We start from the raw sequence: 27,352 nt of genomic DNA on the forward strand, positions 1-27,352 counted from the left end.
TTCTAGTTGTTTGTCCTCTAACTTGTGTTTTTTAAGTGCAGTGTTTGACCTGATTATTAAATTATTCTATTATTTTTAGTGTATGCAATTTTAAAGTATTTTCATGGAATTTATATTCTCAATTCTATCTTCATGACAGCAGTCACGACAGCCGCTATGAAATGTTTTACTTTTATTTTAAAAACATTGAAAAAACAGTCAATCTGGAAATTTGGTTTTCATGTACTGTACCATACCGTTACATTGAAACTATTTGTAAAAGGTATTTGAAAATTTATTTTTTTCAGGATTTGGCAGTTGCCCATAGAGCTATATCCCACTAGACAAGTTCCGCACCTGCACTGAGCTGGAACTGAAAATTGGATTCTCATTCAGAACCAAAATGACAACAATCTGCAGTGAAATGACAATTTTAGATTTTTTTTTCCCATTAGGATCATTACCTTTCACGTTTGTAGTATAGCTAGAAAAGCTCCATGTAAAACCAATTTATATACATTAATAGCAGTTGTCATAGGTGTCAAGGGCATAGCAGCCATGGTTGATATTTGGGTGTCACAATCCCCACTATTTGAAGCCACTCCCCCCTTTTTTAAAAAGTAGCATTGCAGGCTGTGTCAAATATTTCTACAGTAGCATATGCCACGGGCTGCTTAAATTGGACAGCATTTGAAAATGGCCCACAGGTTGTAGTGCGAGAACCCCAGCAACTGGCACAAGGTTATTGAAGGAATAAACTGTAACGATAATTTGTTTACAAACATTATATCATTTCAAAATTAAAAAAAGGTGTGCCATGTTAACAAAGGCAGTCAAGAGATTGCGTTTGTAATAGTTGCACCCATCATTCTGACTCAAAAAGTGTTAAAATGATTATCTTAAGTTAACTAGACTGACCAAAACCAGAACTAAATTCCAGGATATTGTCAATTTATTGAGGAAAAAAAAAAAAAGAGGCGAGAAGCAAAATGTTTCAGCGGTTGAGCAAGAATAAAGAAAGTTAGCAAAAAAGATTTGGCTCATATTGCAGGTCAATTCAAATTTCTTGTCATTTCTTGTATCTCTTTGTGTGTGTGTGTGTGTGTGTGTGTGTGTGTGTGGGTGTGTGTGTGTGCGTGTGTGCGTGGGTGCGTGTGTGTGTGTGTGCGTGTGTGTGTGTGTGTGTGTGTGTGTGTGTGTGTGTGTGTGTGTGTGTGCGTGTGCGAACAGCACAATTCCGAAATTTCCAAAGCCAATCGAGGCTTTGTTCGTATGTGCATTTAAATTAGATATGCGTGATGCAAATGCAGTCTGAACGCTCACGTTGCCCTCGTCAGAAACATTCATCAAAAGTCCAGTTTTACAGAAAGCTGCAAAGTTTTCTTCATAAACAAACTCTTACAAGCGCAACGTCTTCCACCTGCTTAGTGGAAGGGCTCTTAATGCAAATCACAGTGACAAATAAAATAATCCAAATGATTGAAAAGCAATACATGTGAAAACATCTGAAATCTGAAAGTTTGCAGCCTGTAAAACAACCCACTGCCTTTCCTGAACATGGTACAACCTTGGTCAGATATGCTTTAAAAGGCTTTGGTTTACTCCAGATGAAACCTCCCAAAGCTTTGAAGCTTTCCATCCAAAGGTCATTTTTCATGGCTTCATGTGCACACAAACCTCCTTGCTGACCAAAACCTAATATCAAAATACCATAATTACAGGTAGCTCTCATGTCTATTTATAATTAATGATACATTGACTTATATGACTTTAGTTTTACTGAACCCAAATAATTATTGAACTTCAAATCATGAAGAAAAAAAAAAGTGATGTCTTTGAAATTGTGATGGTCGGACAAAAACTAATCTTGGTAGTCTGTAGGTGGGAGGTGAAGAGGTGTTGTCACACCAGTCTGGTCACCAACAGCCTGCAGGTAGAAAGTGACTGACCTATTTCCACAAATTACTCTCTGCATGTGCATGTTTTTCCAACAAGAAAAAAAATGGGCACCATAAAGCCAGCGCTCGTTGGTATCATGTGAAGAGGATGCACTTGTACTTCCGAGTCCCAGTTCCAGTTGTGAACGTGAGAGTGAATGGTTGTCTGTTTCTACAGTATGCGGCCTGTGTTACTGACTGGTGAACAATCCAGAGGAGGAGTATCATCTGGTAAATTATGGAAATAGGCAATTATATTGCTTTGCATTACATTCAGTTATGTCATGCAAGTTGACAATATGACACCCATACATACCACTGTCCACACTTTGCTTTCTATGGCTTTGGTTTCTGCACACTTTCTCTGTGGACCAAAAAAAACAAGAGCAGTGTGAAAATGCCTTAACACTTCAGAACAACAATGCTCTGAAGTCTCAACCCTTCAGAACAACAACGAGCTCAACGTTTTGGTGTCACCAAATGATAGTGCACCCTCTGACTCTAAGAAAGCCCTTGAGATACTTGTGCCGTATGTTATGCACAAGGACAAAATTGTTGGTACCCCTTTGTTTATGAAAAAAAAAATAAGATTAGTAAAAAGAGGTTAATAGTACAAAATAATAATGTTGTCATAGATAAATACATAAAATGTAACCAATGAAATAATTTGGAATTGCGGTTCAACTGAATTTTTTGAATTAATTCATGAAACAGCCCTAAGCAAAAATGATGATACCCTTCGTATTTTTCTTCTCAAACTTTTTCGGCAATTACTGCAATCAAATGATTTTTTTCGCTTTTAATGAGATGTCTGCAACTGTCTGTGGGCCAACTCTTCATTAAATAATTTCCCCAATTGTATCAGGTTGTGTGGGGTAAATATTTATACAGTAGTACAAGCATTTTTTACCTATAATGTAGTTGGATTTTTACCAGAACCAGATTGTAAAAGTTGAGGTTTGTACGGTGCTTTCTCCAGATCGTATGTTTTGCTTATCCTTCGTAAATCCCAAATTTACAGATGAAAAGATGATTGGTCAAGTTTGTCTTTTTCACTTTTTGCAAGAGGCACAGCCACCCATGGTTATCTTGGCCCTCGTCCTTATTTGTTATATTGTTTCTATTTGTCAGTAAAGACAAATTACACACACTGAAGGAGCAGGTGCAGCTGCACAATACAAATAATTGTACTTATCATGTATTAAAGTCACAGAAAGAAAATAAGGCGACTGATAATGAGGAGCTGTGCATAAATTGGTATTTGTCCATATTGATTCATTATACAATGACATTTTTCCACTCATGTTGACCATTTGTATCAACTGTAAATCGGAGAGCAATGGGGTTTTCGTAATCGGTCTTTAGTTAGTGAGCAAGTGATGACAAAATTTAAAGGGGAAGTCAACTCGGAAATTTTCTTTGTAATAATAATGCAGCCCAACTAGTTCAAACATAGTGTTCTCATTAATGTGTCCTTTGTGGAATATGAATTAAACAAGCAAAATCCACCTGTTTTTATTCATCCCAGCAGGAGGACATTTTTACCACTTGCCGTCACCAGAAAATGACATCACAGTTGCAAGGTCTCAAGTCACATCCAATCACGGCTCACCGGTTTTCTGAAGCTGAGCCGTGATTGGTTGTGATCTGAGACTCAGCAAGTGTGATATCAATCTCAGTCGACAGCAAGTGGCAAAATTGATGCCCCCTGAGATGCATAAAATCAGGTGGATTTTGCCTGTTTCATTTCTATTCCACAAAGGAAACAATCACAACGCCGTGTTTGGTCTAGTGGAGGCACATTCAATATATTATTGTAAAGATAATTTTGGGGTTGATTCCCTCTTTAGGATTGAATTCAGCTAATATGACTCCCGGTGATGGATCCTGCAAATAAAATAAATTTCACTTAACCACTCATTTGATTCTATTCATTATCAACGTGCGAATAAGGCGAAGAGTTATATAACATGTAAACAATTTATTCTCGTTTAGTCTGTGTGCCGCGTTAACCTTGCCAAAGAACAGGAACAAACAGTTATGATCTGACACAGAACAAAGTGTCTGTCACATCTGGGTCACAGCTGAGCAGCTGAAAATCATCCTTGATAGAATTTACTGTATAACAAAATTAGCTAGAGAAGAGAGGTCTCGTGGACTTCTAGTGGTGATCCTGATATTGAAACCATGAGCTTTATCATCATTGAATTTATTTTGTAATGGGATCATTTAAGGAAGAAAGCAACTGAGTTATTTATTGATAAGCAACAGCCATACAGGTTTTAGTTTTGATCACAAATAAAGTGGATATGCAAAGTCTACACACCCTTGTTCACATGCCACATTGTAGGCCTAAATTATGATGCATGTCATTGTTGGTGCAGTGTTGTTTTGGGGAGGAGGAATGTTGCGTTTGCACCAAATCTAACTTTGGAAGTGTGGCCAAAATTACAACCTTCAGCTGAAATTGGAGCCTTGGAAAAGCGGTGGAAATTATAAACAGTTTGATACAGCAGACAGTCTTATAAATACAAATAACAGGAAAGCGTGTGCTGCCACGCATTTAATATGAGTTTAAATAAAATTGGTTAATTCTCATCATGGCCAATATGCCAGTTATGAGCGGGTGTTCACAGTTATGCAACAATATGGGTCCAGTTTTTGTTTGGTTTTACTTCCCGTCTTGAAAAGATGTTCTAAAACAGTGGTGTCAAACTCAAGGCCCGGGGGCCAGATACGGCCCGCCACATAATTTTATGTGGCCCGGGAAGACAAATTGTGCATCAAATTCGTGTGTCATTACTAGAAGAGCAAATTGTCTCCACTTTTAATAATATATATTTTTTAAATATTTGACCAGTTTTTACTCGTCTGATGTGAAAACGAGTTATTTGTCAGTTTGTTTTGTAGCTTTTACTGTCTATAATATGAGGTGCTCATACATTTATTTGGGTTGACAGTCACGATGGCCCTCCAAAAGAAGCTTTGACTACAATGCGGCCGGCGACAAAAATAAGTTTGACACCCCTGTTCTAAAAGATTGTACATGTTATAGATCACTTAAAGTGTGAAAAACATTTTTAAACTACTAATAATCTCAAAGTCATTTTTCAGCAAAAACATATTCTTGGCATTTGAACAGGGTTTGTAGAATTTGAAAATTTGTATGTGTACTGAGTCAGAGGAAGGTCAGTCTGACCGAATTGTTGCGACATTAAAGAACTAAAGAATGAGACAGTGTGCGGGAGTTTTCCTTGTTTGATATGTCTAGTGTATATAACTTGCCACAAACCTTTCAAATTGACTTTATATTTATCTGTATGTGAAAACACGTTGCCATGCCATTATGATGATTTCACACTGTTTAGTAGACATCTTACCGCTTGGATGTGTTATGATTTATCTAATTATACTCCTTAGGTGCATGGATACTTGATGTGATGGTATCTCATGTTGTTGGATTGCATGTGATTTACTTGTACTTGGCATGTAACCTGACACCTTCTTGGCCAGGTCATTACAACTGGTCTTTTACCTAGTTAAATAGTAATAATAATCAAACCGCAAAACAATAATCCAAAGCAAGTGATTTACCCGTCGAGCAGAAATAATTCCTAAAACTAGTTCCACATTGGCCCTGAATCCTTTTTACTGAGTGTGGCTCCTTCACCTGGCTTCAAATGAAGTCACTGGTAGCTAGCTGGAGGACTGGAGTGGGACAAACAATGTTTCATATGTTTACCGTATTTTCTGCACCGGATTATAAGGCGCACCTTCAATGAATGGCCCATTTTAAAACGTTGTCCATATATAAAGCGCACCGGATTATAAGGCGCATAGAATAAATAACTCAACGTTGCTCAAACGTTAATGCAATCACAACATAGTAACACTCGAAATAGTGAAAACAATAACAATATATCCATAACTCAACATTGCTCAAACGTTAATATCACACAACACACAAAATAAACACGTAAAATTTACTTTAATAAATTAGTCCTCATCCACGAATCCATATTGGGCCATATATAAAGCGCACCGGATTATAAAGCGCACTGTCGGCTTTTGAGAAAATTTGAGGTTTTTAGGTGCGCCTTATAGTGCGGAAAATACAGTAATTGTATTGCGTATGCTGTTTTTTCATGATCCATGCTGTTTTTTGTTCCCCCCTGTGGTCAATCAACACGCACGTTTGTCTTTCAATCAGCTTCCTTAGCCATTCGTGTCTTGTCTAGGTGCTCTTCATCGTCTCGTCCTTTGCTTGTATTTAGTCGCCTAGTTTCTTGCGGTCTTTCTCAGGTTCACACACAATGAGGATGTTTTTGACTTGATTTCAACCCTTTCCTGACAAAGAATGTCAAATAAGACCTATTAGATAGTAATTGTGAGATAAAGCCCCATGAATCATCGATACTTTCAGCCAACAACAGCCATCGTGGTAACATAATATAGAAACGTATCCTTGAGTTTTCATTTTGCAGTAATAAGAAGTTCCACAATGCCACAATTCAAGCATGGCACAACTCTTACTGCATAGCATTCTCAGCACATGGAAACATTCCTCTTGGCCATGCTCCTGATGGTAGAAGCCATGTCCAGCAAAAGAAAAAAAAAACATTTGGGAAGCTGGTGCAGCTGTTTGCTACAACCACTGGGACCTCGCTATGCACTTCAGAAAAAACTCTTACAAAAACACTTGGTGGTTTTTCAGTAGTTAGCTGACTCTAACATTATAAAAGGCCGTACTGCATTATAAAAATCACACCAATGACTTCCACAGTTGACCCCTAGACAGCCATAATTGAAGTCCTCAGCTATTGATTCACAAGTGTGAGATGCAGTACAAAGATGGACGGTGAAAACTATAGCTGGATCAAGAATGATGATTAAAAATCACAGCTCAGAAAATAGAAAACACTGGAAGGATTGAAATTTTATAGAATACATATACAAAACAGATTGCGTCAATGCATGCATACAGACACACACATTCTCCCGCAGGAAGGTTTTACAAGCGCACACAATATATATATGCAACCACACATGCATATTAATCCTCTCTCCTCTCTCTCTCTCACACACACACATACACACACACACACACACTCAGCCCCTCTGCAGTCGCTAACAGTGTGTTTTTGCCAAACACCTGTGTAATCGTACAGCTGTGGAGAATGCTGGGAAAGGACCGGGGGAACTGAACACCGCACAACTAATACCCTTTGATTCCACCCGGATCACCGAGTGTGCGTAAATGTGTGGGTGTGTAAAAGTCTGTGTGGAAGTTCATGAGTGTGCACAAGTATGAGCGGGTTTTGGAGATCGTGAGAGAACTGAAGAGCAAAGAGTTAATGAGTGTTGGCTCAACTTATGTGTGTGCGTGTGCATTTTTGTGTTTGTGTGAACATGTTTGTGTATCAGTCCCCAGTATCAGCATTCTGGAACATTCCTCTATCCTCCCTCCGCAGCTGAACTCATCAAGCCCCCCTCTTTTTAAAAACACTCAGACCATCACCAAAACTGACGAATGGACTGTAATGGTTGTCCTCAAAACTTTCCAGGTTGAGAGCATTTTTTTATTTTTTAATACTATTTCTATCAAGTGGAGGAGGCCTGAAGACAAATAAACCGTCAAGTGATGAGTTTTATGGAATTATTTACAATAATTCCCATTTCATACATTACAGCTACATTATTTACTGCTGCCATTCAGAGAAGCCATGATTTTAAAGGTTACTTCAATTGCTTAATATTAATCCTTCCACTGTCCGGTTACAGTCGATCCCTAGAGCCTGAAACTGAATATGTTAAGTGGAGTTAAGTGGAGGTAGCAATATCTTCAGTAATTACACCGTGCCAATTAGGCCTGCGGCTCATCTTCATCATCTATCATGGCTCACCACTTTTATTCATCATATCAACACTTTTACAGTTTCATTGTAATTTAAAGTAATTTTCATGAACATCTTTGGGATCCGGTTATCAGGTCATCCCTGTCTTTAAATATAGTATGATCATCAGGACGATAATTAATGTCATAATTGACCTATACTTTGCCATTATTTATACCGTACGTGCATAATTATAACAGCATCATTGCTATCTCCGTGATCATCATCATCATCATCAATATCATCATCGTCTCGTTCATTTGTTGTCATGACGATCACTATCGTTTGTATCCTTCCTCAAAACCATCGGCCTCATTTTCATCAAATGATCCGCAGTCGTCATCATCTCATTAGGATTTATAACGTCCTTTGTTATCAGCGCGATCATCATCGTCAGAAGTTGCACAACCTCCGCAATTATATATTTGTTCTCCTGTGAAAAAGATTCTATTGAATATGTTGTGCTGCTTTGTCTCAATATTTAAAAAAAAAAGCATACTTGCCAACCCCATCCATTATGTCTGCTGAGTCCACTCTAATAATGATGAAATGAGCAAATAAAACACTGAAAATGCTATTTAACCCAAAGAACAGTTGACTATTTTTACCTCCTCTTGATTTATTTACCTCAAATGTAGGTTGCTGTGTTCGGCTTCCACTTCTGCTGACTGGACGGGGAGCTCACGAGAGCAAGTAACTACTACACTGCAATCAGATTAACGCGAAGGGAATTTCTTGGATATCAAGTCTTAATGTGAAACATGGAACCAAATGTATTGTTAAATTGAAATGTCTGAGGTGCGGCAAGGTGGCTGATTGGTTAGCATGAATTCTAAAGTTTGGGGTTTAAATCTGGACTCAGGCCTTTCTTTGGGGCATTGACCACTTCTCATGTTCTCCCATACTTGTATGGGTTCGGTTATCTCCAGGTACAGAAACTATGGATGAATTATGCCTCTCTGACATAATACCTGATGATTATTTTCTTTCTCAAGTCTGGATTTCTTTTTTTAGGACTTTTAGGATATTATGCTCTGTGCTTGTGGTCAGTGGATGCAAATCTGATTTAAAGCTACTCAGTTTGAAGATTTTTGCATTGTAAACACTTCAGATGTGTTTCTCTCAAGAAATTAATGGAAACATGGCTTTTTGTGTATGGTTGAGGAATTTTAAAAGGGAGCTAGTGGTGTTGAGTCAGCAATTGCAAAGGTGAGATGGATAGTTTAGAGATATTCGGGGGAAAAAAGACAATGAGGCAAGTGTGGAAGAGGGAAAAATGATCTATAGAGTGAATAAAGTAAAATGGGAAGGGGGAGGCTAAATCTGGCATTGGTTGGATTCTGTTACCATAAATACACAAAAAAAACTTGGGAACCATGTAGACATTCTGTAAATTTTTTACTGCAATTTACAGACGTACGGGCTGTCGAATGTTAAATTAGCTTGCAAAAAAAATGAAGACACAACCCTCTTATCAACAAAATCATCTATCCCTTTTCACACTGCACTTGGTGTGAAAGGTTTCAGTTGCCGCTGAGCTCATATTTCTGATGTAGCAGCTAACCAGGAAGTAAGAAGTGACTCTGTCTTGTTAAGTGCAGTGTGAAAAGGGATTTACAATATCAACAAAATATAAGTATTAGAAGTATCTCTACTTTTGCTACGTTATACATGAGCTACACATTTACAGTTAAATAAAGCATATTGAAGTAGCATTGGGCGTCCGCTCTTGGACACAGAGAGAATATATTCATTTGTAACTAATCTCTCTCATTAATGAACAGCCATCTTCGTCATGATTTGATGATTTTGGCAACCATGAGTATGATCACCTTCTGTGTGTTGATATTTCAACAAAAGGTCATTTACTATTGAAAAGCTTAGCTCCCTAAATTTAATCAGATCTGTGTGTGTGTGTGTGTGTGCGTGCGTGCGTGCGTGCGTGCGTGTGTGTGAGAGCATGTCCGTCTGTCATTGAGCAGATTGAAATATAATCTGCTGTTGATCCCCTTTTCGGACCATGCGTTACCACATTCCCATAATACTTAATTTTTATTTTGTAAACAATATTCAGTATTTTTAATGACACTGTGTTTTCCGATTGAATTTTGCAAGTGGTTGAGTTCTGATGGAGGACAACAGACTTGTAAAATACATGTTTGAAAGTTAATGAGATCACAGCACGTCTGTATGATGAAATTGGACCTGAGCTCCCTTTGTAATCTTGGTTTAGATAACCTTTAAAGGTCTAAAGGGTTATTTAGGAATAATCATCTCTGAAAAAAGTGAAAGATTGTTTAAAATACCATACCATCTTCCATTGACAATTGATATTGACGAGAGAATCTCTGAAGAAAATGTCATATTTTAATATTGATAGCATTTATGATAGCCTAGCACATCTTCATTCCAGTTACTGTCTGCGTCCAACTCTCATTGTGATCATTTTAAGTGATCAGAACAATCCAGACCACCCCCAAGACTGCATTCACGTCACTGAAATAATAATTTCTCTGTCTAATTATGGATTACAATTGAATTAGTTTTATCAGCAAAAAAGAAAGCAATGGAATAGAAATCCTCAACAATTCTTGAAGTCTAGTTAGAAAAAAGTCAGGGATGGAATTTTTCCCCTCCCTGCAGAAGGGCTAAGAAAATAATTTATAAATATATTTTAAAATATCAAATATGACACTGGGGGGGCTTAACTAGCGCTATACAGATTTCTGAGGGGGGCTATAGTGTAGCGCCAACCCTGAAAAAATTATTTCCCATGACAGGTTGACAATGTGGGGAAAATAGATGACAAAGAAAAACAAACCCAAACAGGTTGTTGAGTACCTTCCCTAAGTGGACCAAATTAGGGTCGAAAGCAAAGAAAATAAAAATGGGGGCTGTCTATTTTTTTTCCCAATCGTACAACATACGTCGCTTGCGTTATTTATTATGTGTGAGCTAGAAAACATTTTTTCATCCTCCTGATCAAAACTTGACGTTGTCAACAGAGACAATATGTGTATGAAGTACACAAAAATAGTAACCTCAAAGTTAGGCAGGCTTGAGTTTAAAATATATATTTGTTCCCAATTCCCCTCCCTATCCACCACTCATTGCTCTAAGGCAGTGAGTGGTGGTTTTATGGCAACTAATGGTTTTAATAAAACTGTGTTAGTATGAGTTAGTGTACGAGACACCAAAGCAATAGAGAAATGCACATAGAAACGCACACACACACTCGTACACACACACACACACACACATATGCAGGCCTTTGAACAACCAGATGTTGTTGAGCTGCAGGTTGGAAACATCAGTGAACTAAAAACAGAGTCAGAAGTGGGCCGAGTCTGTGGCTAAACCAGAAACTGTAATGGAATGCAGATTTCTGCTGCAACCTCACACACAGACACGCACGCACGTGCACGCACACGCACACATGCATACACTATACTCAAAAACAAGCCATTACAATTTGCTCAATGTCAAAATTTGTTGATATGGTGTTTTAGTGGTTAACATACCTGCAAGCGGTTCTGGATTCAAATCTCAGCTCAGACTTTCCTGTATAAGATTACGTCCTTCCTCACACATTTCAAAAAAATGCATGTTGGGTTAATTGTAGAGTCGAAGTTGTAGCTGTGAATGGTTGTTATTATGTCTCTTTGATTGACTGGCAACCTGTTCACTACCCTGCATCTTGTAAAAGTCAGCTGAGCAACATAAAGAGATGGGAGTTATTGAAAATGGACGGATAGGTGATTCAAACTCACTGGTCAAGTGAACTGCAGAGATCAGGCAGTGACAGTAATTTAATGAAAACTTTACGAACTCGGAGATGTATCTTATTTTGGTAGCGTCCAGTCTAAGTGAAAAAAAAAGTACCATAATTACACGTAACTTTTTTTTTTTACCTCTGAGACTTAATACGGTTGCCATGGGTTGCAACTGACCCTTTAATGGTAGAGGGAGTGATGCAAAGTGAAAAAGGTTAAATGTAGGTCGGTGATGATAGATGATGCTTCAGATCTCATTCTTAATTTTTCGGGTTCAAAATGACGTCTGTCCATCCTTTGCATCAATGATATTTTCACCACTTTTGGGAAGTTTTTGTGGTACAGTCATGCGTATGTATTAACCACATAAAGACAATTTTTCTCAGAAATATTAAATGTTCAAAATGGTATGACTGACCTGAGGGGGTATTTAACTTGTTTATGAAATTTACAGTACATCATATTTTCCTGAAATGTGTGAAGTTCACCTGTAAATCGGAATTCAAACACTTTGAGCAGGTGATAGAATCTTTTTCATAACTTGTTATCATTTCCCGCAGCATGCGGCTGCACATCTTAGCGGGAAACTCTGAAGAGCCGATAGGGAATGTGTGAAGACAAGAGGAGGTGGGTTGGAAGCAAGAGAGACTCCCTTTGGGTATATTTTCACCTTTGGCAAGGGAAGAGGGTGAGAAAAGAAGAGAAAGAGAGGAGTGTCTGATGATAATAAAGAAGGAAAAGATTAAAAAGCTGTGATGTGAGCTGCTGGTTTGAGCTCTACCACATTTGCCTACCAACTTTCATGTTGTTGTGAAAGTGTCAACAGACCTCAGTGCTCTTCTGACTGGCAAAGTGCTTATTATGCTTGAAGAAGGCGATGACACCTTTAAAAGCATAAACACATTTTGCACAACAAGCATCTGGCTGTGAATTACTTTTTGTATTTATGGTAGCGACAAATGTGTCACATGTTGGAACTCACGGATGCATGCGTGTCCCTTTAACACGTATGGTATAATTGTTTCGGGCTGGTAAGAATAGTTAGTCCAATAATTAATTCAGTTTCAAACTAAACCTGAAGTTTTGGCAGTCAAAGCATGTTGAAAAATTGAGCAATACCGGTTTTGGGAAAATGGAAATATGGTCGTAATTGTGTCAATCATACAGTTTCTCACAATGTTTTAATGTTTATAAGATGGTTTGCATTTCATCAAATATTATATGAGCTGTTAGACTGTTTTGTGTTAAATTGGAGAGATTTTAGCAGTACACATGGACAAGATTATGGGACCCTTCCAGTAAAGAAAGAAAAATCTGGAATTGTCTCTGAAATAAATTAAGAGAATTAGAAAATTGAATAATAAATAGAAAATAGATGAATAAAATTTGCGGGGGAAAATGCATGCTGTCACTTATCTGTAAGGCCAAAAACTGGATAAAGTGAACAAAAGAATCTATGTCCCTGCCAACATAAGCGAATTTAGGGTGGCAGAGGATGGATGGATGGATGGATGGATGGATGGATGGATGGATGGATGGATGGATGGATGGATGGATGGATGGATGGATGGATGGAATTTTCTTGTTCATACCATTCGTTGCATGTAGAGATATTCAATCCATAATGTATTTAACTATATGGGGATGTTAACTCTTTCCTGGCGGACCTCTGAGCAATCGGGTGCTTGCTTGCGTGCTTGCGTGCATGTGTGTGTGTGTGTATAATCTTTCCGCAGTCTCCCAGCCTGTATTAGTCATGAAACCTCTCATCCTAGACGTCACCTATATTGGAGAGCTCATCTGGTATTCGCATCGTCATCATCATCACACAAACCATTTTGAGAACTTGAACCCTGTGATTCAACATCTCAATTGTGGTAAACCATTTTCCAGCAAACAAATTTAGGGTGAGGAAGCACAGTGAATGAGTGGTTAGCACATCTGCCTCACAGAGGTTTGAATCTTGATCTTCTTATGTGAACTTTGCATCGTCGCCCTGTGTTTACTTTGGGTAGCTCACATCATTGAAGATTTCAAATTGTTGATAGGGCTGAATGCGTGTGAATGGTTTTCTATACAATTGAGAATTTAGTATTACCAAAATATTATTACTGATCCAATTGCCTTTCCATCCGTACACAATGCTAATTTGAGCAATTCAACAGTCTACCTTTAGTTTGGCATTTTCCATCGTGGCTGTTTGGTCCAGTTCATAGCTCCCAAATAAAGGTCATTACCCGTCAAAGATCAAAATGTGAAACTATGCATGATAAAGAGTTTTCTGGGTTGTGATAGTATCTGGTCCATGAAACAGCTACAGAGGGAAAGTACTTCGTACTGGATAGTGACCAGATGGGACATAAAAGTTGATGTGTGTGTGCGTGCATGTGCGTCACAAGTTACTGTTTCCATGTCTTTTTGAAGGAATGGACGCTTTGAAAAGAACTCAAATGGGAGAAAGACGAGTTGATGATGGTGGTGGTGGTAATCGACTGTAGGGATGTGTGTGCGTGCATACGTGTGTGAGGTATGTTGAATATGTGTGTGGAGGTGATGTCAGGTACGCAGGTGGGAAGCGGGGGGAAATGGATAAAAAGGTCTCTAAGATAAACACAGCTGATATCACTGGATTTGGATTTTGGGGAGGTAGTAGCTCATCTGCAAGGATTTGGGCTTTGAAACTGTGTAACAATAATCAAGTAATTATAAGGATAATTATAATTAGTTTGATAAATATAAAAAGGAAAAAAAATTAACATCATCCGCAATTGGGAGAGCTTCCTGCGAGTCTCTCCTATGCTCAATTTAAAGAGAATTTAACGAGAGGAGCCACTCTTGCTTTATAAAGCATTAAATATAAGACAATGAAGACCAGTCAAGCTAAGAAAATATGGCACAGTAGTGACTTTACCAAGAATGGGCCATCCCTCCAAAATTGATGATAAGGTGAGAAAGATAGTAGTCATAACATCTACCAAAAAAGAATTAGCTGCAGGATTGTCTGCTAGTATTTAGGACATGAAAACTCCCAAACAAATAGAAAACTGTGTTTGGCCGTAATTCCAAAAGATATGTTTGGGACAACCTCAACAGTGCTCCTCACCGGAAGGTGCATTGAAGGCTGGTGGTAGCAGCATCAGTCTTTGGTGCTTTTTTTCGTTTTCTTTTTTCTTCAAATGGGGTGGGATGATGTTCACGATAGAGGGAATCAAGAACGGTTTGTACCAGTCAAGCTAACAACTGACAGGAAAAGCCTGCTACTACAACATCGGAACTAGATTTGGGGTTCAACCCCAATTATAAGTAGGTGTACACTCCTGTGCAATCACATAATCTCATGCTTGATTTAGGATATAGAATCACGTATAGGAATAGTTTTTATAATAGAAACTGTTATCAGTGATTTGTCTTGGTCATTTAGTGTTAATATTAAAAGAAAATGAACGGTGTGGACTTTTTCAATCTACTGTTTGCTGTCCACAAACTTAGCTTCAGTAAGTGGAAAGCAGCTGTCATAAATGACTGAAATAGTTTTTTTTTTCTTATCTTCTTTTTTTAGCAATATATATTTTTCATTATAAAACTATTTTTCATTTAAAACTTATTAGATGGTCTTGTTAGATTACATATCTATAAATGTTGCATCTAATTCATAATACACAGCAAAACAGATATAAATTGGCAGATGATTAGTCCTTGTTTCTTTTTGGTTCTGTTCCTTTTTTGTGATTTTATTTTTTATTTTGGGAGGAATTTTATAGTCCCTATGACTTTCAGAATAAATACCTGCTGTGAAATTAAGTGAGAATTTACTTTAAAATGTTTGTCTTCTCAATTGATTGTCCAGGTTAGTGTGTGGTTTTCTAAGGACAAACAGTGCCCCCTTGGGATGAGTCTACTTCTGGTTTGCTCCTCTGGATGTGACACCCCACCACAACCACCACCCCACCCCCATTGCCTCATCCATGTAAAGGAGTGAACAGCGAGTATGAAAATTATTTTAAACAAAATTGCTTTCCAATAGCTCCTCGTTATTTGTGCTTTACAAAACTTGTCAATATTCCATTCATTAGGAATCTTATGATTATACGTCAGATGTTACCTTTACCTTGGTCATTATTTTAAATTTTAATATAAATAAGATTTGGGGTAATTTTTACACATTGTAAGATAAGAATGAAACAGTGCAGTCTACCAACCACGGTAAAAAAAAAATATTTGAGGGCCCGTTTGCCATCCTTGGAGTTTGTTGTACACTCTCTTTGCAAATGATGGTAATTGTTTTGACTGAACTACATGTGGAACATGAACAGTTACAACCAGATTTTGGGCAATGACTAAGAAAGGCATCAAAAGGAGAGAAAGTGAGGGTGCAGTTAAAGAGGAGTGACTCCCCTCCGCTAATCCCTGCTCTTCCACGTCCTCTTGATTTTAAATATATTCCACTGGCATGCATGTACATTTTTATTTTTGTTGTGTGGCTGCTGCTTTTTTGGCTGCGGGCCCCATCTGTCGGCCAGCTGCTAGATGTTTGTAAGGAAGTGTGTGTGCATGCGTGAATGTCTGCGTGCGTGCGTACAAGAGAGTGTGTGCGTATGTGTGTGTGTGTGTGCGTGCGTGTGTCAGGTTAGGAATGAAAGCAACTAATGCAAGGAGATTAAATGCTATTGGATAGTAATGGTTGTTGGTTTATGAATATGTATAATGTGGAAAAGAGTGTTAAAGGATGGAGCAAAGAGAAAACTGAAAGAGTTGGCAGGAGGTTGAAGAAAGGAAATTGTTTGGCTAATAATAATCCACAGGCGGACATCCATCCATCTTCTAGAGCACTAAAGGCAAAGTGGAGCCGAACCAATTTGAGACTTAGGCTAAGAGGCAACAGAGCTTACTACACAACCTCTTACAAAAATGCCATGAAATGTTGGAGTAAGGAAAAATGACTGGAGCTCTTCCAAAAATGATGTTGAAAAGAAGATGGAAGTGATGGAGGTATAAACTGATGGATGGATGGTGAATAAAAAATGAAAGAATTGGGACAAAGGCTTGAAATAGAGCACAAATGGAAGGATGGGTGATTGGATGTTCAATGGACAGATGGGTATGGATAATTAATTTTCTCTCCAAATTTACAAGAAAATAATTATTTTGCATAGTAGTTCCTCGTCAATGCAATAGGTAGGACCAAAGTGGGGCGTTAGAATTTGTGAGCTCAGGATCGACTGTACCGGGGTGGGGGGATCGTTTTATTTTAATTTCCCATTTAATTTTCATGTATGTTATAGTGCTATTATGTATCTGGATCACTTTAGATTCTGTTATGCATTGGGACCTCCATTAAAGTAGGTCACTCTCAAACATACAGTAATCACACAAACACACCGTCCTTTCTCTCACTCTCAGTAGGTTGATAAATCTGTTGGGGCTGATTCTTTCATTTGTTCGTTCCTCTTGTTGGTGTAGACATTAGTGGACATGGTGTGTGCCTGTGCATGTGCGTGGGGTCCTATTTACGGGGACAAAGCCCTCAATGACCCAATAAAGCTACGAAAAATCAGAGCGTTGCATTGTAAGCAGCTTCTTTCATCGGCACAATGTGTTTCAAGAGAAGAAGCTCCTTCACAATATTTCATAAATGATTTGCGTACTGTAAATATATATTAGAGTAAAACTGGTAAGCAAATTTGCAAATTTTAACATAATGCAGTACACCAAAGAGCTCTCGAGGATTGATATCAAAAGGAAAAACTTTATTCGCAGATGTTTCTCTCAAATTTCCTTTGTACATTTCTTCATTGGAAACACTTCTTTGGAATTCTGGACTTTCAGCCTTGCTTTAATTTCTGATCTCCCAACAGAGATGCGTGAATGAATCAATCAGAAATCCATCCGCATTGCCAGTTTATCTGCTAAAATGGATAACCCTATGGGTGCGCTGACTTGGCAATACTATTGCAGTCATTTTATTCCAGTTTCCCTCCTTTTATCCTGCTTCCCTTTCACTTAATTCAAATCCCTTGACAAGCAGGAGGCTGCCCTAATTGAAGGAATATTAGAAACTATTATTCCTAATTAAACATCATAGTACACGCTGTCAGAGCAGGACAGGCAGAGAGATTTAAGATGTGCTAAACCTCTGGCACACTAACAAAGTCTTTTTGGCAGAGGGAGATGAGGGATTTTTCAATTTTGCCAAGCAGACGCATAGGCACCTCCGATCGCTGCCAGGTTTCAACCGTGAAAGGTGTGACTGTGTGCATTTAGTGACTAAAACACTTACACACGCAAACATGTATCTGCTCATTTCTTCACTCTGGCTTGCTGTTAAAAAGTAAACATTGACGAAAATAATTAACATTTAGCATGCGTAGACTGGAAGCGCTAAAGTAAAAAAAAAAAAAAAATGTAAACTATGCCCAGTAATAGTGTTGTGATAAAAGACGGACTCAAGCACAGGGAAGCAGAGAGAATGGAAAAGGAGTAATATAAGAAAAAAAAATTGACTCGATTGGTTGACCTGAGGAGCAGGGTTGACGAGAACAGGTGGAAATTAAAACCTAGTGAGTAGATATACAAAAAAGGGAGACAGCACAAAACATGAAACCAAACCACAGAGCTAATCGAAACAAAGTCAATGAAAATACAGATCACGGCAAAAAATATGGAAATGCAGTAATATTTCGGTTTGTAGTACTGCAAATCATATTTATTTCAAATATAAATGTTAGAGCAAATTTGAATAATTCATCATCATAGTTTCATTAAAATCACGTTCGGGAATACAGTGTGGCTTGCAACGGAGTTTAATCCCAAATATCGTTGGCTCTTATTTGAGCTCACGAGTATTTACAGTGAAGAGTGACAAATGTTAAAATATCGGTACAGTACAGCAACGAGAGTACAGCATAGTAAAAGTAATTTTTACAGTGTGTGATGGGTTTTGTACTAGGCTGATGTTGTTGCTCCACATTACCCCTCTGTCGCATCGTGATGCCCCCTCGGTGTCTCCTAGTTTGTGTTTACTGGTGCTTTATAGTTTCCTACCTTCTGCCAGACACATTAAACACACACTGGCTCATTCCACGTAACAACAATAATACACTCTAACCCACTGCTACACAGTATACATATTAAATTAGAAGTGGGCTTCGTTGTTAGCCACTATGCCAGGTATAAAATGCATAAAAAGTATAACAACAGCAATGCAAACTATCGAAAGGACAAGTTGGAAATACACCTTATTACCCTCAAGCTGTCATTTTAACAGATCGCATCTTTTTTTCTTTCTTCATTTGCTACCTGTCATTTATTAATAGACGTGTACCAATTAACAGCGATCAGCAGTATGGCTAAGAAGCAGCAGGAGATCCGCAGAAAGGGCAGTGAGGAGTTTCAGCGTGGAGATAAATTCCTACACACTGCACAGCAAGATATGTGGAAAAAAAAAACTTGATATCAACGTGGTTCAAGGTGAAGGTTGAGCAGTGTTTGGTAAAAGCAAGCAGCTGACCTTGGGCTGAGTCATTACAAACATTCTGTCAAAAACTGGCAAGGTTCTTCCGATGATATACGTATATCAAATAAAAATTCAGGGACGACCAAAATAATCATCTATTCATCTGCTTCAATGCCCTTTGGATTGTTTTAAAGCACAACTGGTTTCACATGTTTCAAATGACCAACCACCAAAAATATTATCTGCCATTACATCAATACATTCATACACATACATATCAAGAATCAATATTGAAACATCCATTCATCCATTTTCTGTACCGCTTGTCCACACTGGGGTCGTGGGCATGCTGGAGTCTATCCTACAGGCAATTTGAAGTGCCCAATCGGCCTACCATGCATGTTTTTGGGATATGGGAGGAAACCGGAGTGCCCGGAGAAAGCCCACGCAGGCACGGGGAGAACATGCAAACTCCACACAGGGAGGTGGAATCGAACCTGCACCCTCTGAACTGTGAGGCGGACGTGCTAACCAGTGCGACACCATGAAAACAAAAACATGCAACAAAGAGTTTTTCAAATGGGATAAAAATTTAAATGACATTTATATGTCCATATGGGTGTTTTTCCACATTTCCCGCCCTGTTTGTAAAATTAACTGCAGAGACAACAAAGTTGAGCAATTGGCTCTCACACATTTCAAAGTAACGCCCGCTTAAACTCAATTTACTGTTCTTTTTTTTTTTTCTCACTTTGCTGAACACATTTAAACAGAAAGCTCTCATATGGATCTGGAATTTGTCTCACATTTACACCCACCACAAACATAAACTGTGCCCCTAGCCGCTCACATGCACGCACATGCATACACATTTAAACTGACCATTCTCTTGCCATTCAGCCAATTATCCAGTCTGCTTTTTTATTTAAACAGTATGCTGTATTAGTGGTGGGCTGTGTGTTTAAACAGGACTAATAGTTGAAAAGTTAATTAACGATGCAGGAGTAAGCAGTCTGGAGTAACCAGTGGTCGCTATTACTCACTGCATTAGTAAAATGGAGAAAGCCTCGAAAATTCATTGTTAGTTTTCAATTACAGGGGCACCGACCACTTATTTGGGCTCCCTACTAAGAAAACGAATGTACTTTCTTTTGCTCATGTGCTCTCCTAAATCCCAATTTCACTTGCGCAAAAGCAATGTCAGAAATGACAACACAATCATCAGGGAGTGGAATCAACTGGACTTTGCTACTTCACTAACCGCCATCTGTAATCGTTATGTAATGACAAATTACTTTTTTTTCCCCCCATAATTCAAGTCTTTGACAGTCTTCTGTCTGAATAAAAAATAATAATAATCAAGAATTTCAGTCAAATGAGCCACTGGTCATACTGCCTACTCTACGAGAGTACACATTTATCATGGCAGAACTAAATGGTGGCTACTTATGCTCAAATAAGATCCAAAAATCCAAGAAAAAAGATGGTGCACACCTAAAATACAGTAAAAACATGTATTTTCAGTCACGGTATGTGTGATTCTGCAAATGCAACACACGGCGAGGACATCGTCATATACAATTACGAAGTTTACAATTTCTATTTTCATCCTGTATAAAGAATCAATTGGTTTGTTTTGACTATCGTCAGTAAGTCAAGATTTTCTTGGTGATTTTGTTTAAATTTGTTTTTATCTTATTTTGGTAAAAAAAATAATTAAAAAAAGGTTTTAATTTGATTCTATGTATTCTATTCTCTTGTTCTTGAAAAAATATGGAATTGTGTATCAAGGCCCAAATTCCTTCACCCCTCAATATATGATGGGCTTTATCTACACGATCAGATCTCGTGTCCGTAATGCAGAGTCGTATTCTGGTGGAATTTGACGGAATGCAAAACTAAATGCACAACTTGAAGCAATAACTAATACTCCCTTTGACTTCAATTGATCAAAAATAAATAATGTACATAGTAAAACTAAGGCACAATCTCAAAGTCTATGAATTGTAGGTCAGATGTAACATTTAAGGTCGTAATAAAATGAAAATCCTTCAGGTACTCCAAAAGATTTTAATGTTGCGGTTGCATCTCAGTGTTCACTTATTGACTCCATAAATTAGAATGAAATGAATAGTTAAATATGAAAATATGACAGCGATGTTCGTTTGACATTTGCTCACATTGACAAGAGACATCTGCTCCTGCCTGTGGAAAGCACAAACTCTGTATGTGTGTATTTGTGTTTTCAGTGAGATTGTTGCACATTTACATGCATTGCTGTGAATTTAAATCTTGCATGTGCACGCTTTGCGTGTGTGTGTGCGTGCATGTGTGTGTGTGTGCATAACAGCTTCTGTCACAGGACAGGATGAAAGGATGAGGAAGTCTCAAGAGTAAACGGATGAGCAGCCAGCAGCTGATGGCATGAGAGGGACAAAGCTCAGCTCTCTGCCACAGAGCGCGCCGCTGCAGCAGCAGCATGGGTTGGATTAAAAAACACATTCTTTCGTCTAATATTTTAATGAAATATTAACGTCACTAAGTGTAATTACATTAAAATGAGAGCCAGAATAGACATTAGTGGCCCTGTTGAAATAACCTAATGAGGATAGCCTCCCTCCTAATTAATAACAGAGTACGAGATTAGCGGTGCTGTCTAACACACAGTCAGATTCAGAGTCAGCAAACACAAAATACATTCCCAAAGATTACAAAAAATGTAAATATGACAGTCTCTGCATACATTAAATATTATAAGAAAAGTAATAAACAAAGTAATTGTTGAAATATATATATATATATATATATACAGGACTGTCTCCGAAAATTAGAATATTGTGATAAAGTTCTTTATTTTCTGTAATGCAATCGAAAAACAAAAATTTAATTAATAAAAGGCTTGCAATATTTCAGTTGATTTATAATGAATCCAGAATGTATGACATTATTGTTTTTTTTAATTGCATTACAGAAAATAAAAAACGTTATCACAATATTCTAATTTTCGGAGACAGTCCTGTACATACTACATACATACAAACAGTATTATTTTTGATGGAGGTAAACATTGAATTAAACTGTTGCGTTGGTCTGGTTTAACAACATTATCATAATTAATCAGATAACAGTGACAAAATTGTAATTTCAATTACCATTACACTCATCTGTGGCTTTGTGCTTGTTGTCTTTTGATTGTTCTGTAATCATCATTATCATGTATATGCAAATTAGTCATATCAGCAATTAATTTTATCTCTCAAGAACTTGTCCTAGGCCTCTTGAGAATTAGTTTCTCGGTGTTGAGGCATTTACTGTCTTCAGTTGTAATTATTATGTCAACGGCTAATGAATGAAAGAAGACGCCACTGATATGTTGAACTGACCGCAGGACAGATATAAATAGCTGAGGTGTGTGAATAAAGCTGTTTTATCCTCCCATTTGTCAGGGTCAAGGCTATTTAGGGCAACACATTTCCAAATAAAAACCTTCTTGTTTTTTGTTTCAAAAGATGCTTTGCTTGAGTAAGGGCTGTAACAGGTAGCACCAGGACAAGAAATGATTTCCTTTGTGTCCAAATGAAGCTGAGGTGGAGTTTTTTCTATCTACTTACAAATCGTCCACCTTGTTTATCCCGGTAAAGAAGAATGTAAATGTCTCGTGCTATCTTTTTATTGGTGGGAGCAGATTTCTTTCGCCTGGCGACTGGCTGGTGATGGATGATGATTGGCTGGCCGGATCAGGGTCTTCCGTGTATTTCTATACATCATCTCTCTCCCTCTCTGCCCCCGACCATCCGCACCTGTGTCGCCTTGGTTTCCCTGAAAATACCTCTGATTAATGTCCAGAGCCGGAGGGGGGGAACAGAGTGGGGAGAAGCTGTGGTATTAATTACATGAAGCACAACACACCATCCCTGTCATATGAGCAGGTAGCAAAATGCACAGTTTCCAAAATAAATATTAGATAAAGTGCTTGTGATGTAAAATAAAAAAACAAAAATGTTAAATATAAATGTGAGCAAACAGGATAAAGAATTGAATCAGAATAAAAATAATGTGGCATGAGATCTGAGAGGAAGAAAGATAGCAAAACAGATTAGATTAATATGAAATTTGTAATAATAAAAAAAACAGAGCCATAATGTTGATATATGATGCTACATGAGATCACACTTGTTTTTCTTACTCACCGATAATGGAAGCCGCTGCTTCGGCTCATATAAATCAAACTTATTGTAAAGCCACAAGTGAAAGTTGTGTGTTTGAACAATTCTAATGTGGGCATTTGTTTTTGCCTAATTTGATAACACAAGCATGCATGTGAGCTCACAGAGACAAAGAAGACAGATTTCTGCTACTTCCCTATTTGTTGCATTTTGAAAAGCCTTTGTTGTTTTGCACTAACTAGCAAAAAGTAACCTCATCACCTCAACAAAAAATTGCCCAAATATAGTCACATTTCAAGACAGAAATATATGATCATCTTAATGAAATGTTGAGAAAGTAAACAGTTTTAGAGTAAAATATCAACAACACACACACACACCCCTGCATACGCAGACGCAGACAAATGTTTGTGCTGCAGTTTGGGATTCTTCATAAATATATTAAAGATGACAATACTAAGAATAATATATTCAATAATTTGATTTATACAATGATCCAGAGGTTTTGGTGCAAGCCAATGTCATATATATGAATGAAATATGATGACATCCACCACACATTTCAGCAGAGCACAAAAAACGTCTTCCTGCGTCTGGATCAAATCCACCAAAATCGCGTTACACCACCTGCGCCACAACTTAGACCTTCTTTCGTGAACTCTTTTTTACGCCGAACGCATGTACAGTTCAGTTTTATTTACTATTCATTCTGGAAAAGTTTCAAATTCACTTGCAAGCCTTACAAGCAGTACAGGAGAAGATGCATGGATGGAGATGTTGAAAAGGCAAAGTCATATTACAGTACATTACAGTATTAACTATTAAAAAGTGACATTTTATTAAATATAAGACCAAAACTTAAATGCAATGTTGCATCTTGCAGCCACAGGAAACGGGAAACACAAAACGCATATTTTTTAGATGCATTATTTAAAAATGCAAATAGATGCAATTACACTCGCTCTGTTTATCAGCAGTTATTAGCAGTAGTTTGGCGTCGCCACTCTGAAGAGGAACCATATTTCAAAGTGTTTGCCGCTGGCCTCTTGCTACGCAGATAACAAGTTCCCCCTTGCAGGTGTAATTACAAAACAATTTCTAGAAAACAGCCCCAATATTATGAATAAACACATCCATACTACTACCACGTCACAAATATTGTACATTTAGTGTAGATAGTCGTATTGGATGATTGGTTTTATAGTGATGACAGAGCAAAGAATATGTGCAATCATAGAATAAAAACGTATATGTATGCACACACACAAATTTGATAGTGATGAAAGAGCAAAGAATATGTACAATAATAGAATAAAAATGTATGTACTCCTGACTGCTTTTATCAATAATAAAGGTAGACTATTAAAAGTTTTAAAATGTGAAAATGAACTGGCATTATTATTCCTAAAACCATCAGGTGACAACAAACAAGATTGCAATTATTTTATTTATTTATTTATTTATTTCCAACAATTACTTTTCTTAGTTTTACATGCTATACATGCTAATATCAACAGGTCCAATTCAATACCTTTCCCACAAGCATACTCATTTTCCTCTCAGCCATAACAACAAAATCACGTAACACAAAATCGTTCCTATTCTAAATGCTTTTAGAACGAGCTCATCGCACTGCCAAGTTAAATTATATGTTGATCTTCCAACGTCTGTGTATCCATCAGTCTGTAACTCTGACATACCGAACAAAAAAATGGCCACACAGAGCACATATCAGTGCCTACGCACCAACAAACACACACCTGCATGTTAAAATGCATATGCAGCACGTGAACATATGTACATACCATGCATATGAAAGCACACATGCATGTTTGGTGCACACTCCATATGGACAAACAAAAGGAAACACATGCTCCTTCCAGAAAGAAATTACTGTGCAGATGTGTGTTGAATGCACAGGATGTGACTCCATACATGAGTGGTTGTCAGGGCGTTTGGATGGCAGATGTATGACGGTCTAGGCTTGATTCCAGAAGTTAACACGTACTCACACAGACACACACACACATGCACACACACACATTGATAACAGACACTCTTCATTTACTAATAATTGAATTTTAATTCCTTTTGGCAGCTCGTAACATGAGGCTTCAAACAATGACAATAGCATTAGTTACTTGCAAATTTTAGAAGGTCCTTCATTTTTTATGTCGATTGAATGTTTTTTTTTCTAGCATGTGTTTTTTTTATTTTTTTTAGATATTTTCATTTTTATTTTTAAATGTGACTTACAAAAACATTTGCAATATAGATCTATCTGTCCCTCTATCTGTCTGTCTGTTGGACAGTTTGCCGGCTGGTCCAGCCATCTGTCTATGTATTAAGCTACTTTTAATGAAATTAAAGCAATTCCCATGTTTCTGACCAGGATAATATTGTGTCATATATTGATGCTATTTGTCTATTGCTGAAAACAAACACAGTGTTTGTTTGCAAAATTGGTCAAAATTGTAAATGCATATACCAAAGACATGAGGTTCTATTTGGAGTCACTTAAAAATCTCATAATTCATCTCGTACTTTTTATGGGGCAAATTTGATTTCATATCAATTTTGCACAAAAAAAGTCATACTTTTTCTTCCAATATACTGCAAAAGACAGTTATTTTTGACTTACATACTGGATGCCCGACACTAAATGAATCCAGTTGTTCCTCACGCCTACTTTAATTAACTTATTAAGAGCCCCACAGGCCTCCCTTTATTTTGAATGTCAAAATAGCCTGAACCTGAAAGTCAAACACAGCTTGGAGCAGATCTTGTTCTTTTTTTATTTCCCCACAGTAATAAATAAATAAAAAAAACATTCACAAAAATCTGCGCTAACAAAGCATGTATTTTTTTTTAGTTTATACAACGAAATGAGCGTTTCTTTATTCTGTGGATAATCACTGATCGTTTGTTCGACATTCTGGCTAAAGGTTAACAGTAGCTCTGGCACAACCATTCTCCATGTACCAAAGGTATTTTTCTGCTTTCTATACATAGTGCACATACTATGTGCATCTCTATGCACGTCGGCGATGGCCTGCCACATCTAACTGCTCCTCTGTGATTGGCAACCATCTTCTCTAAATCGAAAGCCATCCCTAGTTAGCACAATCAAACAATAATAATATGCTTTGTTATTTTTTTTTGTAAAGAGTAAATTTGGAAATGTTTATTCATTAAAAAAAATCATTGTATATGTGTGCTGGTATGTGTACACGTGTGCATGCGTGTGCAAGTGTGTGAATGTGATGGGGAGTCCTTTCACAGCAGTCGGGCCAGATGTTCGTGGTGAACACCCCCACCTCCTCGTGGTTTTGCTCCTCTCCCCTTGCTCATACATAACCTCATCACTTCATCTCTCCTGTGATTCATTGTTCATTCATTTGGATTTTTATTCTTGCTCATTCCTGTTAGGAGTTTGCATGTTCTCCCTGTGCTGCCGTGTTTTTTGAGGGGGTATTTTAGTTTCCTCCCACATTCCAAATACAAATATGTTAAGTGAATTAAGTTTGCTTTTTTTTGGCATTTTGCTGGTAGAAGATTAACGCAGATTGCGTTTGCGCCATTGTGCGCTGTTGTGGGAATGAACACAGCCAATTCCTTGCCAATCGAAGCGGATCCTCATCCATCCATTACTTTTAAATGGTTGTGTTTTATTTATATGCCCTACAACTGACTGGTGACCAATCCAGCATGTATTCCACATCTAGCTCTAATTCACCTGGAATATGTTTTTTGTTTTGTTTTGTAATTAAGCTTCAATAACATACACAACCAAGTTCTGACGGGAACACAACACAACACATAGCAATACACCTAACAATATACCAGACAAAAAAAAACAATCAAGTAAACACACGGTATCCTGGAATAAGTTTTAACTTACCAAGATACAAAGTTTGATGTGCATATTTGTACTTGCTCCCCCTGTAGCCTACCCGCAACATTACAGGCACACAGATCATTTAACACCTGATGTTTGCTTTATGTATACAGAGTAAATGCTGTTATGATACAGAATGACATGAAAGATATAGCCATAATTGAAGTCTCTGAAGATATTTTCATTTTGTAACTCCAGCAAACAGACGCCTATAAATAAGGACACAAAAAGTGGAATCACTGGAATCAGAAA

General features: G+C 37.7%; 1 protein-coding gene across 1 annotated transcript in view; it reads right to left on the reverse strand.

The window, feature by feature from the left end:
- The window catches only part of LOC119131662 (lymphocyte antigen 75-like), a 1,013,224-nt gene that overhangs the window by 758,053 nt on the left and 227,819 nt on the right, over positions 1-27,352 (reverse strand). The window lies entirely within an intron of this gene.

This window comes from Syngnathus acus, chromosome 12, assembly GCF_901709675.1.
Source record: "Syngnathus acus chromosome 12, fSynAcu1.2, whole genome shotgun sequence".
Classification (NCBI taxonomy): domain Eukaryota; kingdom Metazoa; phylum Chordata; class Actinopteri; order Syngnathiformes; family Syngnathidae; genus Syngnathus; species Syngnathus acus.